We start from the raw sequence: 16,749 nt of genomic DNA, 5'->3' as shown, positions 1-16,749 counted from the left end.
GATGAAAAACAGTAGTGAGTTTTAAAGTTCTTTAAAGCATTTTAAAGTCGTATAATCAACATTAGAACCCCGAAAACTCGACAAGCCCGACACATATTTTTTGGCTTTGAAAAAAGGAAAAAATAAATACAAACACACACAGTATTTTTGTAAAAAGGTTTAAATTTAATTTACGCATGCTTTTTAAGACCAGTTGTTTTTTCATTAGTGATATCGGCTAACATATTCAAGTGTAAACGCAGTCTCTCAATGTCTAGGACATTTTTGAAAAACTCAGTTGATTTTTCAAAATGTTTCACCTCTGTTTAATAAAAACAAGCACTCTTGTTCAACTGCAATGACATGTGTGCGTCCAGTTGATGTAAATCGCCCAATAATGCAAAATTGCACCATTTTACAAACCTCAATGTATATTGCCTTGAAGTACAGTCGAGTTCTGACTTACGCGAGGGATGCATTCCAAGACCCTTCGCGTAAGTCGAAATTTCGCGTTGCGGAAAAGGGTATGTGTAAAATATTTTATAAACGTACCCAATTATTTTAGACACTTGTAAACACCCCCTCAAACTATTAAAAACCATCTCTTAACTAACTGTACATTACTGTTTCTTACATAAAGAACTGAATGTTTACTTGTTTAAAAAAAAAAACGTTTTATTCAACATAAAATACTGCTACGATGTACAAAATCAATGATCAATGTGAAAGAAAAAAAATAAACCGGTATACGGTAGGCACAGTACATAGTAAGAAAAGCAAATGCATCTTAAGTTGTACTGTACAGTCGATCCATTATTGATATTTATACACAATACATGAGCAGTTTCCATTTTCATAAATTTTTGCATTTTACTAAGACACTACTTGGTGAATTTTTACGGATTTCCTTTTCTTGACTTGTAATTGTATGTGTGGAAGATTCACTCATATCTAATTCTCGTGCTACCTTCAACGCATTTTTACTTTCTTCTATATCTATATATATAAAAATGAATGTTTGTCTGTATGTCATCCATGAACTCAAAAACTACCCGGCAGATTTGGCTGAAACTTTCACCGTTTGTTATTTTTGGTACTGGGAATGTTTATAGACCAGTTCGAAAAAAATCCGATCGATAGTTCCTTTTTTATTCCAATTTAAGTCACAATCCATTGGATAAATACGAATAAAATTATCGACTGCAGAAATTAATTCGCGTGAAAGATCTCATTGATAAGAAGTTAGCTGTTGTCATTTTTCTTGAGTTTGAACAAATTAATTCTTTCTTTATTGTTTTATGGCTTTTCATGCAACGGGGGGGATTTAAAACTTTTTCTATTTGATATTTTTAGCGATTGATTGATCTTGCAAACTGCGTGAGTACAAAATTTGAGTATAGTCACGGCTTCACTTGATACCTGGACCGATTATTATGAAAATTGCTATATATATGTATTTTTCATCGGAGAAGGTGCATAATATGCTCATTGAAGCCACTCGCCACCAGGTGGCACTGCAGAGTAGCAACTTCTGCCCCGTTCAACCGATTGTCATGAAAATCAGTATAATGATGTATTTTTTTGTTGGCGTAGCAACGCGCGTCGGGTACAGCTAGTCTAATATATAGAAGAAAGTACTGGATTCGTGCAAATTTTCGAATTTTGACGGATTCGATCGTTTTGAGGTGTGCTGAGTCCATTTCGACTATTTTCGCAAAATGTCTGTCTGTCTGTGTGTATGTATGTGTGTATGTATGTGTGTCACGTCTGTGTGTGACCAGTTTTTTGTGGCCGCTCTACAGAAAAACTACCGCATGAAATTGAACGACATTTGGTACACATATGTGCCCCTATGTGAACTTGTGCCCATTGGTTTTTGGCGCGAATTCCTCCAAGGGGGGTGGAGAATGGGACGTTTTTTTGAGTTACGCGTGTTTGCTATTCCTCAGGAAGTAACTGGCGAATCAAACAAAATTTGGTCCACATGTTGCCCCTAACAGGAGCAGGTGCTGATTCAATTTTGGTGTCAATAGCTCAAACGGGGGTTGAGTTATAGAACTTTTTTGTCGTCAATTGTGACTGCTGTATCTCAAGAAATAACGAACGGAATCAAACAAAAATTTTTTGACAAGTAGCCCTTACTGATTTTATTTTGGTGTCAACAGCTAAAAAGGGGGTAGCGCAATCGCCCGTTCTTTTTTTTCCATTGTGAGTGCCCTATCTCAAGAAGTAATGCTACGTTCTGGTTGAAATTTGGAATATATGTGAATCCATACGTAAACAGTCTTTGGTTCAATTTTGACTCCAATCGCTCCAAGAGGTGTTGATTTTTTTTTTTTTTTTTTTGCGAATAAAAATAGCTTTATTAATGCAACAATAAGAAAGATAAATCGTAATAGACTGTCGTCTGCGTATTTCTCGTGATTTTAATTGTATGGAAATGATCGGAAATATTATCTCAATGATTTAAAATTTTTAACTGTTGCCATCTTATGTTTGTTAATAAATAAAATATTTGTAATTAATTCAAGTAAGGCTTTTAAAATAACTTTCAATTTTCGCTCTTTGCTTTGCTTTTACAATTCGCAACTCCAGCGCTCGAATACGCTACCTTGCGGTGATTTACAAAACTGCCGGAAAAAATAAAACTTTGCCACGTTGCGTTCCATGTGTGTCTGTTGACGTAAACACAGGCAGTTTGTTCTGAGTATTTATTAACGCAATCGATGTGTCTTAGTTCGATTTCTGTAGCTTTCAGCTACAGAAATTGTTTAGTCCCTTAGTAGTAGTCTCGAGCTTCTCAGAATAATGTTAGTTTTCCTTATTTCCTTTTAAAATGTGAGTTGATTAAGAAATGGTTAAAGCGAAAACTCTGGATTAACAAACTTGGATAACGTTATACAAGGTAAAATTTTTTATTGTTTTGTATGAATTTGTAAGAATATGGGGTTTTTTTTAAATCTTAAATTATTTTAACTAACCATATTTTACAGCAGCATTCAGTTGGAATGGACAGTATGCAAAATATTTTCTTGAATATATTATCGTAGAACAAAATGAAAAATGTTTAACCGAGAAAGAATTTACTTTATTCCTTTTATTCTCAGCTGAAAGGTTTCGCCAAATTTGTTTACGGTTATAGTTTTAGTATTGTGCGAGCAAAGTAACCTTGGCGAGATTTCGCGTTTTTAGTTAAACCATTTTTAATTTTTATCATGAGTGGAATAAAATGGTAGTAAGATTACAGAATTCGATAAGTTAAAAGAAATAATGGTCATTCAACTGAAAAGAAAACTACTTCCATATTTCCGTGAGAATTTTGTTGATGATTTGCATAACATGACATAATTAAATCGTAACTCAGAAATTAGAAACATCGAAACAGAAAAATTTTAAATTAACCGATTCGGGAATTTGAGAGAAATAACTCAGCTACAAATGCAAAACAATAAGCGCTAGCCAAGCAAGGCAAAGAAGTATCATCTTCTGTTGATAATAATTCGTAATGTCATATAATTAAATTATCTAGCATTAATTGTTATTCTTGTCAGGCCACAATTATTATTTAGTTTTATCAAGAATTGATAAATATCGAATTCAACATCGTGGAAATGGCTGCTTAGAACTACGAATTACGTAGTTTGCATTAATGTTTGACGTTTAGTAATGCTTCTTGAATTCTCATTTCTTTCTACGTGAGCCAAAATATCCTCAGGGCTTAAAATATTGATTTAAAAAAGATAAAACAAAAAAAAATCATACATACGAACAAAAATCACAACACTTTTAGCATTTTCTTCGTTACCACGTGCGTTTGTTTTAGTTTTTTCGTCCGCCACCATTAGACAGTGACTGCAGTGCCCCCTATATTTCGTTGGAGTTGCGAATAATTCAGACATTGGGATGGTCGTCAAGTTTTTGCATGTGTAATTTTGTTTTTGTTAGGAATATTGCTTCCTCGTCAAGCATGGGGAGGGATCAGAAAAAGGAAAAATATAGAAGAAAGTTTCGTGATGGTCACAACATACTAGTTTAAGTTGAACTTCAGCTTTTCAAGAAGCTCTAGCTTTTCTTTAATTGTCAGAAACTTTCTCTTTTTATCTCCAAACTTTAGATGAAACAGCGCTCTTAGGTGTCATTTTATTTCATTAACTTTCGCATTTAAAATGAAAAGGGAACTTCTTCTCTCAAAGGATAAAGATCTATTCATGAAAAAAAAAATAGTAGCCAATAACAAAGCCGATACGAACACACCACGATTCCCTTCCGAGAATTTTCTTGTTGCGGGTGAGGAATTCGCGTTAGGTCTGAATACTAGAGAAAAAATCGCGTTATAGCCATTTCGCGTAAGTAGCGGGAGTCAACTGTATTCCTTTGGGATTTTGAAAGTGTGCGGTGAGCTGCCTTCGTTGTTTTCACACTTCTTTGTTATACGTTGATTCCGAGGAAAGGAAGGATCATCATTTTGTGAAGATTTTCTTTTAAACAGAATTCCCAAAAGTATTCAAAACTCTCACGCCTCCCATTCTATTTACAAATCAAACTCTCATATATTTTTTCCAGATCAGCAACACTTAATTGAGAGCGCCGCAGTGCTGCCCACCGGCAACAGACGTAACCCGTAAGTTCGCGCACTAGGACAAATTTTTACAGTACTCGTTGATTTATTGGGAGGGGGGGGGGGGGGCTCTGCCCCCTCAAAAATATTTTTGAGGGGGCTCGGGCCCCCTCAGGCCCCATGGAGTCGGCGCCACTGATTACCTTCAAGCAAACTGAGGCTGAGAATAACCCGGAAGTATTTTCGCTTGGATGATAACGCATACCTTGCATGAGAAAACGCAATGAAAAAGCAAATTAAAAATAACTTTTTTTAAAAGGTATTGTACCGGTTGCTGAATTGTAACACTTTAATGTTGAATACTACGTTATAAACTATTGAAACTAAAAAAGAAATAAATAAATGCAAGAGTTAAAGTCCTACCGAGTTGAATTAGACATTGCACTAGCCACCAATTCAAAATTCAACACCTAAACTGTGGGCAAAGTACTGAGCATAGTCTACTAACGCAATAGAATACTTATGCATGCATTATCCAGTCTCCCATGAGTGTTCAGAATAGAGAGAGTCCACTGTATGTGTGTGTGTATATATATATATATATATATATATATATATATTATTACTAGAGGACCCGACAGACGTTGTTCTGTTTAAACTTTGTAAATTGAAAAGTTAAAAAATTTCAATAAATTATCGAGTGTTTGAACCATTTTGTTGAAAAACATAAGTAAAAAGAAAATGTTTTAAGCTGCTTGTGTCACAATGCGTACAGTACTTATTACAATTTGATTTATCTAATGCTCACTGAGCAGTCGTTTTATTAACTATTTTTTATCCCGTACTTGATAGTTTGTTCGTTCAGTCATACTCAAAGGATCAAAAGCGTCCTCAGATATTAAGTGTAAAAAACTAACTACCCATCTAGAACAAACGGGAAATCCCGCTGCAACGTCCGCCATATGAAAAAGAACAAAACAATCGAAAGGATATCGTTTAAAAAATGATAAAGGTAAAAACAGTTCTCTGAATAAGCGAAGCCCCCCTCCCGATGAAATATAAACACATTCTTCAATTAAAATGACTAAAAACTGTTTAAAAACGAAAAACAATTCTCTGCAATTTGAAATATTTCGCCAAATAAACGAAAAATGTAATAAATTACATTTACAGTAGCTTTAAAATGCAAACAAATGATCATGCAACTCTATTGTTTATAGCCAAATTCGCCAAGCCACCACGTTACTGTAATCCAGCCGATGAGTGAACGAAGCTAACTCCGACCGATTAGCGGTCCGATCTTTTGAACAAAAACTTTTAAAACTTCATATATTGCCTAATTTGTTCTTTTCACCAAAGATAAAGATCTTCCACTGCACTGATCTTTTGTGTACAGAACTACCATGTTGTAATTTATCTGGACAAAAATAAAATTTGTTTCGTCTTTGAATTCCATCATCTTTCCTTTTAATGATGTACTGATTAGCTTGATAATCCTTAAAGTATTCTTGACATTGGTGCCAAAACTCAGATGGATTTCAGCCGAGAAACAAATGTTGCTACGTACGATACTTTCTGATCACTTGGTTACGAAAACCTAAAGCACCGATACGGTCACATGGTTCAACTACGACGACAGAACACACGTTTTGCGTGAAGCTTCCAGTACTTTACTTTAAAATTTATCACAGGAGATAAAATCGTTGCTTCCAAGAAATGAAAAAAGGCTTCACTTTTTCTCTCTCTACGTTTTGTCTATTCTCAGTCTTACTTGTCACAGTAAGAAAATTTCATTACAAAAAGCAGAGCTGGCTTTCTTATTGTCCTTTGGCAACGGTTTAAATATTTATTTCATTTCTCGTTCAACAATAAGTTAAAATAAATATTAATCATTTGGGAGATATAACCATCCAATCTTTAAATTAATTAATTTATTAACAAAAACGTTTCTGATTCTATCCATCGCGCTTCGAAACCATGTTGTCACAACTTAATTACACACAAAAAATTTGATCAAAATCGGTCCAGCCGTTTAAAAGTCTTATGGTGACAAACGTCCGCACAGAACATTTTTATATATTAAGATTATTATTGTTAAAAAAGTTGTTGTTCTTGAGGCCTACTTTATGTAGTTGACGAACTCAAAAAGAAAAATGTCTTTGTGTACCATCATTCATTTCTGTGATTTGATAACCTAGAAAAGTAGGTTGTTTCCCAATATGACCATAGTTCGCCTTATTAGCACTCCAGTGTCCTTATATATAGTATGTCACCGGAATATCGGGTGGAGGATAATATTATCCGCTGCATGTGTTGCACATAAGTGCACGAGCTATGCTCGGGAGTGACAAAAAAAACAAACAAAAACACACACACACACACACACACAACAGACACAGAATAACGAATTTTCTCGAACGTGACGATTGCCCTTTCTCTTTTCCATGGAAGTAACCGTAAAAGTAAACATGGAATTTTCGGTAATGTTTTTGAGGTTCTCGAATGTGATTTCATATGTTTCATAACGATTTTAAAGAATTTTCCATTTTTTATAGTACTTTTTTCGGCGCTTTTTTTTTTTTTTTTTGCTTTTAACTCTGCGTGAAGTAATACTTGCACAGAGCTGGTCTTATTTGAGACCCTTCTTCTTAATAAGGCCAAATCGCCTTTCTGTGTTAAAACTAATGAAAAACCTAAGTAAAGCTTAAATGTTTCGTTTTTTTTTTTAATGAGTTTCCTGACAAATATGCAAAAGCTGGAGCCAATTCAATCACAAATAAGCGAAATATTAATTTACGAACCTTAGGGTGGCAGACGCACAAAACAATTATAATAGAGATAGCCTATGGTGCCGTGAGAAAATTCTAAATCTTCAAAGAGTGCCGCGAGTAGAAACAGTTTGAGTTTATAGGTTTTCGACACAAATAAACTGCTTCTCATTTCGGTAAACCGCATGAGTTAAGATCCCCCACTAGTTTTCTATGGGCTTTAAGTTTGGGGAGCGAGAAGGCCACGAATCCACGGGAGAACATTGATGCTCAGAAAGCCACATTTTTGTTTAGTGTGATGCATGAATTGGCGCTTTATTGTGATGGAAAGTGTAGTGTTCGCTTAAAATAGTTTACCGTATATGGTTAGTTAATCTCTAAGAAGGCTCTTATCCTTTTCGAAATTAGTTCTAGAATGCACAAAAACAATGTTCGAATTCCCTTGAGCAGAAAACCAGCTCAAACCATTACTGAGCCTCCACCCATCTGGCGACTCATTAGTACATGAGAAGACTTCCGTAAATCTTGTCAATAATATTGAAACCCGTCAGGACCATCCAGGTTAAACTTTTTTTCATCAGAAAATAACACAGTACCATTTGGAGGTCCAGGCCATAGTTTGTTTAGCGAAGTTTAGATGATCTATTTTGTGCCGGCTTAGAAGAAGTAGTTTTTTCTTCAAATTTTTATATTTCGCATAGGAAGCATTATTCAACACCATGAGAATGGTTCTGCTTGAACAATTCAGTTTCCTAGGATTTTTAATGCCTGTAGTGGGCCTGTAGTGAGTTGCGAGCAAAAGCACATGGCGTCTGTCTCTCGAGGACAAGCAAGAGTACGTCCAGATCTTTTAATTATCTCGATCCATTAGTCCCCATTCCCTCCACCGATCCTTTTCAAAACATTTCTAATTGCAGAGCGTTTAATAACTTTTGAAATATTTAATTGAAGCATCCGTTCCATTTAATCTCCAAAGTTCACGAATTTCCCTTTCTTTAATTCTGTACCTCATGGCAAGTTTGTACATGCGTGAAGGTGAAGTCGGTTATCGTCTGCTTTAGGTCAATGCTGACGTCATAACAGTGTGCAGAAAATTTGTATATTGCCCATCATTTTCGAAAGAAAGTAGGTGTTTTGATTAAAATGCTTGAGTGTCTTGTAATTTTGTCCATGGTATTTTTAACTTTCAAACTCTGTAAAATATATCATTTCTGTAAAACAATAGCGTGTGATAGCAGAATAAATTTATGTTTTTGACGTATTTGATAAAACATGTTTAAGCTCTGAATATTTTCTTTTACTATTTTTTGTCAAATTAGATAAGTGTCATATAATTATGTCCACCTCTGAAGTTTCAATTCATATTTTAAAATCTCTAATCAGAATGCAATAATTTCAATTTGTCAAACATCACAAAATAAAATTATCTGTATATCGTCGCCTCAGAGCAATAGTAGGATATCTTAATGTTATTCCTGGGATTATATGTCTTACTGTTGCTCTGAGGCGACGATATATATATTTTTTATAAGCGTTACATACATAGATAGCAATAGTTTCATTTCATTTTCTTGTCATCTCTGTTCATGATATTTTTGCACTACTACCAAACATTTCTTTAGCTAGAAAGTTTAGCTTATTAGAGTAAGCATTTTCCTTCGTAGAACATAACCTTCTAAAAAAAATATGTTTTTAACATGATGCCATACTAAAAATTTTGCCTGTTTATTATTTGACCAATATTTGATAAAACCGTGAATTATCAAAACCAACACTACTGGAAACACGTTCTAACAGTTTCAGTGCTGCAAAATTTGGAATCACTAGTGACTGCTGATTGAAAAATGAATATCAATTTTTACTTTGAATAATTACATGATGTATTTTTTCTAGACATTTTGTTACACATATTATTGTATCCATATTTCCGTGACTCAAAACTTTTAGACGAATTAGAAAAGCAAAATTCTAGTAATAGTAACAGTGAAGTTGATGAAGACCCAAGTTGTGCATATTCTTCAGAAAATGTTGATGGTTCTAACATAAATAGTGCAAAAGTAGAAAGTTGTCAATTTAATATTTCAATACGTTATATTGATCATTAAACTTTGTCTTCCATACTAAACACACTCACAAAAAAACAAAAACAAAACAAAAAAAAAAAAACATAAGTAAGTTACAATACTGCATATTATTTATCATTAAAATTGCTGTAGAAGTTGTTTTCGTAATGCGGACCAAAGTATCCTGCGCTCGGGGCATGTTGGTCCGCTTCACAGAGTGCTGTTAAAAAAATTAATGTAAAAGCCAATGAATTGAACGTTTTCAAAAAAATCTGGGATCTTGAGAAATATTTAATGAAACTCATGGCAGAAAATCAAACTGCTCATTATCTTTTTGATGAGATAAAAAATGTGAAGTAGAAAAGCGGACCAACGTTCCCCATCTTTCCCTACATCAACTAAAATTTAAAATAATAAGAACAAAAGAAAAAATGTTTATAACAGCAGGCATTATAATAACAGACTATTATTTCTTCATAATCATGTTTTTACAGAAACTAAGCAATGAGACACAGGACCTGATTACTGAATAGGGCAACAAGGCCGTGGCTTGGGGTGAAGTACAACTTCCGTAGTACACAGTACATGCCATGAGGACCCGTTTTGGTGTGAAGTTCGACTTCCACAAAACACACATACCATTTTTTTTTTACAAGTTTTTGAATGCTTGGTTTTTGAAAAAGTCATTGTTGGATTGGATAGTTTAAGTTAATGCTAGCTAACGCTGCAATTACAGATTCACGGGAATATCTAGACAAAAACTGCACTAAAAACTTCAAAAATGGCGACGATGTAGAAAATATTGACATTTGACCTCAAAATCGAACAGATTATAGCCTCTTTTACTTTTGTTTTTTAATTTTAGAACACACTTGAAAATTTTCTACGACCCGAGTTGGATACGTCCCGCATGTTGAGAACACCCTGCTTCATACCAAGACGTTACTAATCTGTAGTGGTGACATCTGTCGAATTGATATCAGGCTAATTTGTTTTAAAATGAGAATTTAGAATTCGTTGGCGAAAAGTTTTTTTTTTAATTCAAAAGAAAAAAAAATCACTTCAGATTTCCGTTCTTTTTTCAATAGCAACAACGAAAAATAATTATTTTTATTTTATTAATTAGAGGAGAAACATTCGAATTGAAATTGGTTCATCCGGAGATTCTACCTAAAAGCTTTTAAAGTAAGATTGGAAGCTCTTTATTAGTAGTGACGCCATCTGTGAACTTGATATAAAACTAATTTGGCGGGTTAAAAATTGAAGTCAAGATAATTGTAAGAATTACAACATTGCACTTTCAATTAGATCTCTCTCAAAAGCGTTAAAAATTAGCAATGAATGTGGAAACAATTGTGAGTCTTTTTTAAAATATTGTACCAAAATTATCCTACTTTTATATTCAGTTTCTACCTGGAGGAAATATTTTTTGCTTGGTGATGTAAAAATTTGATACAGTTTGGGAACAAAGAATTTTTTAAAAAGTAGAGGGAAATTAGAAAAGAAAGAAAAAAAAATCTGCTCTAGTATGTGACATTATTTTTGATAAATGATAAAAAACATTAAGACATAAATATTTCATGCGATACATGGTCGCCTCAAAGCAGGTGTAGAGCATCTAATCTCATTAATAACAGTAAGATATCGTTGCTCACTCTGAGGCGACGATATATATATCAAAAGTAGCTTCATTTTAAATTTATGGAATCAGTAAGCATAAAATTAACGAACATATTATGAAGAAAACAGAGTTCTTTTGCAAATATTGTAATAACTACTTTTGCAAATAGAATGATGATGTGTTTTAAGTATTGGATGTTTTTTTATCATTATTAAAATACATTCAGTCATTGCTCGTCATGAAAAAGTTATGCAGAGTCAGCGGTGCAGTCCTAAAAAGAGAGAAAATAAGAAAAAGTGGTATGAATCAAGCCTGCAGATTCTAACATAAGGTTCATAGAAATTACAAAGCGGGAGTAAAGGGATGCTGCATTAACAATAAAAGAGTACAGCCCCCCCCCCCCCCCCCGACAACATCACTGTGTTGAAAACTGGATCATTCCTATTTGAATACAGAATCTCAAAGGGACATCATTAGAAAATATGCTCGGATTAAATGCGCGCACAGCATATAATGTTTTCGATGAAATATCTTGTTGGTTTTACAGAATTAGGTGAAATGTCATTCGAAAAATATTACCTGATGATTTGCAATCCTTTTTCTGCTTCATTGTCCTTAAAAACTATAATTTAACAAGCAAATGAGCTAACTAATTCTGCCGTGGGCAGGTAATGTGCAGTAACGCAAGTTTTTCATTTTTCTTTTTTTGAGCAATCACGATTGCTTATTGTTCTCATTTGACCGTTTTTGAGGTCCGTGCCTTTTTCAGCTTGGACCAGAAGCCTTTGCAGCACCACCACCCACCGTCCTCTGCAGGCGGCGCGGCGCGGCTGCTCCGGTCCTGAGCTATCTGCTTCTCCTTGTCGGAAGCGTCCATGTCCTACACACACGCACACTCATACACACACACACACACACACACACACACACGCCTACGTGCATACGCACAGGTCTACGCACACACACAAGCCTACACACTTACACACACAACTACGCACACGTAACCGCCCAGGAGGAGAGGCAGGCTTGGGGGGGAGGACAGGAGCTGTTTCTAGAAACAATAACTCCAATGGGTAGGGTCCTGTCTCAGTTCGTGATTGCGAAAAACATAATTTGAATTCAAAATTTCAGAATTCAAATTTCTTTTCTTTTTTTTATTATTTTTTTTCTTTTTTGCACTCCTGTCATCTATTGTACGTTACTTTTATTGTATAAGCTTGCTAGTTTAGTTTCTGCTGAATAAGACTTCAAATTCCAACATTTCTCTATTGTTAGTATTAAATCAGAAACGCGCTTCTTCAAATATCTTGCAAAGTTATTTTCGCAGATACTGCTATTTACCTGCCCATTGAAGAATTAAGCTTTGAACATGCAGACAACAACTGTAAGCTGGATTTGAAGAAAGCATTGGCGAATAGTGTTCTAAATTCTACTTCAAGTATCTGTCCCGTAAACTGAAATATTTATATAATAAATGTAATGCAAATGCAATCTGATATAGTCCGACTGCAAACAAATGATCCTTGTCAATCATTTGAGAAAACGAGTTAATTCCTTAAAATAGGTAAAGAAGGAGGAAAGGACGGCTGCCATACTTAAGAGTTAAGCAACCTCTTGGGAGATATGAAAATTAAAAAAAAAAAATACTCCGAGTATATTTTCGTTATATGATTATTCAGACCTGAAAGGTTTAAGTTACAGCAATAACTGCTTGGGTTGGCGAAAAAGTAAAAATGACAAGCTCTGCATTTTATATTGCAACTCTACTCTCGCCAATTTTTAATTGAAATTAATTACAGGATGCGTTATTATCTCTGACCCATGGCTGCTGAAAGAAGTGAAACCAAGACCCACCTACTAACAGGATGTGACCTGTCCAATGAGACATCTGCCTTGACCGCAAAAAAATTAAAATGTTTTACCTCTTTGGTTGATTTCTTAAATTCCAAAGTGACGTATTCTAAATCCAATGACCACACTTGCAAATTCCGTTTTAACTGTCCTCTACATTTCGCCCCATCACGAAAAGGGACAATTCTGAAACAAGGCGGAGCTAAGGGCCAACATTTCGCGGTCAGGGTTTAAAACTTCGTAGAAATTTTTATCCACTATTATAATTTCGTATTGAACGGTATTGCACAAACTCGTCCTTTCGCTTTTTTCCACAGAGGCAGGGCCAAGGGTGCTATGCAAATTTTATCGGAAAACCACAAAAACCACGTCCATATGAAAAAAAAAGTTAGTTTTTTTAAAGCCAAAAGGGAGGCAACTGATCCCTCTGAAGCCCCTAAATGACGGATCTCTAGTATTGCCTTCAATATTGTTTCAAACTGAGTTAAAGCAAGAACAACTGTACAATCGTCAAAAACACTTTTTGGAAATTCTGATTACCGAAAAGAATGAGAGAGATAGAGCAGCAAGTGCTTCTCCTTTCAAAATACCTTCCCCTCCCCCCAATGTAAAATTTTGAGAAACTTTTCAATAAATATATGTTTCTAAAGTGTTTATAAAGTTTATAAATACTAAATGGCCTAAGTTGCCTCTTTGAAATTGTCAACAATCGCATTTTAACAGACAGAAAAAAAAAAAAAAAATCTCTTGCATGTTAGACCTGATACGATCGAACCTCTTCAATTTTTTTTTTGTTTTTTTGTTTCGGTCGAAATCGTAACTTAAATGCATACTAAAAATTTTCAAACTTCGAGCAGCTACCAGCTGTGTTCAAAATCAAGAGACATATATACGTGTAAAGAGGGGTTCGAATCGTAATAGTAATAGTAGTAGCAGCAAAACCAGTCACTCCATAATTGGGGAAAAGTTAACTTGCCATCACCGTGAAGGCAACGAAGGGCGAAATCACACCATTATATGAGGCAGTGAAAAGCAAAGGGTTGTAAGTGGCAAATTTAAAAATTTGGAGATAACCAGTACAAATGGTAGGTGAACATGTCCTTTGTTTTGAAGTAAGAGATAATACTAGTAGCACTGGTGAGTGATGCTCTACAGCAGGATTTAGAAAAAAAATTTCAATGAAAAACTACCTAGGATTGCAATTTTAAACGCATTTTACTCGAAACTTTAAAAATTGCACTTACATCCCTTTGCTTCTCACTGCCACATATGAACATTGCCTCTAGTATAATGATTAGCGTAAGGAAGCGTGAGATTTTGCGTGTCGGGTAACTATTTCGATTTTGACCACAAGTGATAAGTTAGATAGGTATTAAATAATTCATCAGTAACACTTTCAGAAAACCATACTCAGTGATTTACAATTTTGATGGTTCATTATATCATAATATGACTCTTTGATCATGAGTTGTCAAAACGAGAACATATACTCTATCTGCGTTCCTTCTGTTCCACCGACTTAAACGGAACAACATAAAATAATTGTATAGTGTCGTTTAGACAACTGAAAATAGTGATATAAGGCCTCCTTCACATGTGGCAACTTAGTTGAATCAACTTTCGAACGGGCTGTTACCCGGATGTTTAACGAGGTAGAAAAGTGAAGGAATCGTCGAACATCCTTGTCACGACAGAAAACTCGTCAGGCATGGCAGGCACATGTGCGGCTATCATTCTCATCCCGATGAGTGGAATCAACCTTTTAGGTGATTCAACTCTTCGAGACATTGCCATGCGCTTGTTCTGCTCACGAGTAAACTGGTTGAGCCAACTCGGTTCAGTTTTAACAGAATAAGTAAAGCATACGACTTATGAGAAGCAAAGTTGATGCAACTAAGTTGCCTGACGACGAGAAAGTAAAAGTCAGTCAACTAGTTGACTTACACCTTTTTAGAAAAGTTGATTCAACTAATCGCTTCGTGTGTGGGAGGCCTAAATCACAAAACTCTATTAGGGAAGAACCACGTAGTTGGAGAAACACGATGATACTGTTTCGTAAATGGTACATTATCCGAGTACATTTTGAGGTTGTACCTTCGTTGAGTACCTTAGTGCAGGGTTGTCCAACTGCAAAGAACCCACGGGCCAGAATTCCGGTCACTGATCACCTAGCGGGCCGCAGTTTGAAAAGTTGAACAAAAATCTCTTATCTCTTATACAATAACAATTAATAGTAAGTAATTATTAATTATAAAACAATGAAACAGAAGGATTATAAAATAATTAGCTTACATTTTGATGGGAAAACTGAAACCGATCCGCCTTCTTTACAAACTCAGGAATGTCAACATCGATGCGGGCCGTACAATATGTATTGGCGGGCCGTATGCAGCCCGCGGGCCGCCAGTTGGACATCCCTGCTTTAGTGAAAATAGAAGATAAATTTGAACTTTCAGCAAATTAATGGATGCATATCGATAATATTAAAAATATATGAAAACTTCACATCGATTTTTAAAATATTTCTTCAATAAACATTCAAAACAATTTATGTGCAGATCGTTAGTTTTATTTTTATTAAACATTGCATCTGAGCAGTGACAAATTTTTTTAAAAAAAATATTTACGAAAGATTTCAAGTCAGTTTGCGTTACTGCAGACACTTCACAGTTCGTTCAATCAAAATCAAAACAAATTTAAGAATAATCATTTATGCATTGTTTATATTAAGCGAGCTGTTACTGATTTTTCACAGGTTGTAAGGGTTGCTTTAAGAGAGTTTTCTTTGTTCTGGAGACTTGTCCAACTCGAATCAAAGCTTCTTTATCGCAGAATATACCGTCACCTCGATAGCCAGGTAAACAACGACAGACGCCTGCCGCTTCGGTCTTTTCCCTGACGCACACTGCGTCACCAGAGCACTGTCTGTCTTTGACGCATGGAGCCATAAATCTCGACATTTTGTCCACTACTGGTGTTCCATCAGAAACCTTCCCTTCAATCTCCAATAAAATGTTTTTTGTTTGCTTTCGTTGAGCTGTGTTTTCGATTTCAGACTCTTCGCGCTGATTGGCTAATCTTTCAGGAAAACTGTTTCCCTCACTGACACGAACGTTACTCAGTGGAAGATCCGACTGTCTTACGAATTGGTACTTAGCCCCCTCTTGCCAGCTAGAATCACCATCAACAGCTGAAATCGGTATTCTTTGGTTTGAATCTGAAACTCTTGGAGGAGGAATTAAGCGGGATTGGGACATCTCCATGTTGCTCAATGGTAATCGTCGATCATCTTCAACGACTTTTTCAGGGAAATCCCGATTTGCCATATTAGGATTTTCGATGAATTGACTTTGGATTCGATTGTATTCTTGTTGATTTCTGCTTTCTGGAGATTCTGCGTTTTTGTCCTCACCGATTTCTTGACTGCTTACAGGTGCCGCGGCTCTCTTTACGTTGTCAAATTGATTTTCATACTCTTCCTCTACATCGATGTCGCTTGATGATCTTCTGCTCCGTCCACGCTTCGATTTGGAATGTCGGTGTGCGGGAAAGAAATTCTTGTGTTGCTGAAGATTTAAGATTGCAAGTGAAATGTCGTTATCTGAAGGGGAGAAAGTGCAACATAATCGTTTGAAAGACATATTTGCAAAATACAGAACAGAACATTTAATTTGGTCATTCTTATTATTACCAATATTATTACTGCTAGTATAATTACAATTTTTTGTCTACAAGCTTTAAGAAAAAACCTCAAGTTCAAAAACAGTATGAATACAAAGCGACCACAATTTTTAGTAATCAATCGGGGAATGTGACCATGAATCCAAGATCAAAGGGTGGTTTGAGATGCTAGAAAAAATTCTTGTGGACATTGTCTGGGACATACTAAGCAAAGCAATATTTTTACAT

Source organism: Uloborus diversus, chromosome 4 (genome assembly GCF_026930045.1).
Source record: "Uloborus diversus isolate 005 chromosome 4, Udiv.v.3.1, whole genome shotgun sequence".
Lineage (NCBI taxonomy): Eukaryota > Metazoa > Arthropoda > Arachnida > Araneae > Uloboridae > Uloborus > Uloborus diversus.
The sequence above is the reverse complement of the archived record's forward strand: the minus strand, read 5'-3'. Positions refer to the sequence as shown.